Consider the following 2,495-nt stretch of genomic DNA (forward strand, 5'->3'; position numbering starts at 1 on the left):
TTGAAAGAATTATCACTCCTAGGCCCCATTTTTGGCCTTATCACTTTCAGTTAGTTTCATCCCTGTAAATCAGTTTGGCTTAGTGGAACTTGGTTGAACCGATTTAGTTGATCTTTGCCAAAAAATAAAATAAAGCAAACAAAAAAAATAAACAAAACACTGTCCACCAATGTTTTGATCATCTTTTTAAATCTCTTTACATATGCAAGAACATCACTTAATAGTTTGCATTTGAGGTATGCCATTAACAACAGTGATACACTCTGATTTCTCTGTGTGTTCTAATCAGTGATCTTTAATTACAAAAAAAAATCCGATAAAATTTAACTTTCAGGCATTTGCTGTAGCAAGGTGTGTGTGCAATGCTGCAGGTGGTAAGAGGATTAGAAGGTGCCCCCTATACTCTTATGAATCCTACAGGCATGGTGGAAAGCAAAAAATGGAAGAGGTTGGGGTCCTATCTGTCTCATTAGCAGTTGTGTCACCTTGGGTAAGATACTTTCCTGGAGTCTCATTTTCTTCATCTGTAAAATGAGATGGCTAAAAAGATTATCTCCAAGATAGTCTTCTGGTTTTAATCATGGGTTTCCAGTGATCTAGTAGGAAAATACACGGTGCTTATATAAGATAGAAGTCTATATTACACAGTGGTATTAGCACGGTGTTTTCTGGAGTCAGTCTGACCTGGGATCCTGGCTCCATTATCTACTAGTTGTAAAAACAAGGATAGGTTAAAATATCACTCTAGTCACCTGTTTCCTCATCCATAATATGTGTGTTTATAATAGCAATGGCCTCTTCTGATCATTGGGAAAATGAAAAGACATGATATTTGAAAAGCAATGAGCTCAGTCTGTGTCATGTAATAAGCCCTCAAAAAATGTTTGCAATGATAATAATAATTATTATCATTATATATAATATGTATTGTTATTATAAGCCAAGAGTTAATATTAATTCAGAGAAGAGAGTACATACAAATAGAGGCCTCACAGTGTACTCAAAAGAAGATAACATTTGAGAAGTTCCTTGAAGATAGAAGAGGATTGCAGTGGGTAGGTTTGTGAGAGAGAGGGAAGAGGCCAGAGTGGCAGGAGAAAGTCTTTCTAAAGGAGGGTAGAACTTGGCAATGTTTCTATATATGTGTAAAACAAGACACATAGTCCAAGAGAGCCTTCCACCTTTCATGAGTGATGTCACTCAATTTCACTCCTGAGGGCAGATTGGTTGAAACTATTTCACTGATAAATTCAAATGAGTGAAGTGACTTGCTTCATAGTTTCAGTAGAGAGCTTTTGTAGTACCAAGATGCTAATCCAAACGTTATGAATGCCAGGTCCTGTGATTCTATCCTATTCAATCTTACATTGATCTGACATCTGAATCCTGCTTTAGGATTTTATGGAGTCAGAATTTTGGACAGGTATCAGGTGGAGTAGAAGCCTACCCCTGAATATTTGCCAGATGTGAGTGGGCCTTGAGCTCCTCAGAAGGACTTCCATTTCCCTGACTCATCTATGTTGGCTTTCGTAGTTTCCATTGGACACCTGCCTGTGTTCCATTTTGATTGTCTGAGATCCAAACTCGGATTCTACCACTTTCTAGTTCTGTCAGTTTGGTTAAGTCACTTGACAAATGGTCCTCATTTTCCTCATCTGCAAAATGGTGATGCGATGCCTTTCTAATTACGTCTTAAATAAAAAATGAAATAATGTAATTGAAAATGTTCATGAAATCCAGGTAAATATAACTAAGGTAAGTTGATAGAGAGTTCTTTCCATTAATTCTTTAAAATGGTAATAGAACTTTTATTCATGTTATCAAGGACCTAGAGGTAGGAGAAAAAGCATAAGATAAAGAAACAGAGTGCTCTGCTATATCCATAGTTTAGTATATGTTTTGGGCAGTAGAGAAAAAATAAAGCTGGAGTGGCAGGTTATAGTCACCTTGTGGAACATATTCAATTCCAGATTGAGGAGCATGGATTAACTTGCTATTTGTTGAGTTACTGAAGGTTTTAGACAAGAAAGCAAAAGTTATCAAGTAGCAGAGAGACCAGGTAGCATCCCTTATTACTGCTACCTGTAAACTCAATTCCTATCTGTCCTAATCCTTAGCCTTTAACCAGAGTGGAGAGAAAACAAGAATGAAAGGCAAAATGGTGAGAAAACGTTAGTAATGGCAAACTGAATGTGATTGAGTCAATTGGAAAAAGTTCAGCTTGTGAGATCAAGCCTGATTCTGATAGATTTACTTAACACTAATTTAACACTGAACATAAGGATATATATGCAGGGGTGTAGGCCATTCAGGAGAAAAGTTTCATGTTGGGATGGCTTTTTGAGTTACGTGTTAACTTCTAAGCAGTAAAATGCTAACCTTTGATACCAGGTTTATTCTATTCACCCAAAGTACCCTTGAAGGTTGAATTGTACTGTATCATGATGAAGTCTTGTTTTTCCAGGTGAAATAAGTTACAGAATGAGTAGTGATGT

The sequence above is a fragment of the Zalophus californianus genome, chromosome 1 (assembly GCF_009762305.2).
Source record: "Zalophus californianus isolate mZalCal1 chromosome 1, mZalCal1.pri.v2, whole genome shotgun sequence".
NCBI lineage: Eukaryota > Metazoa > Chordata > Mammalia > Carnivora > Otariidae > Zalophus > Zalophus californianus.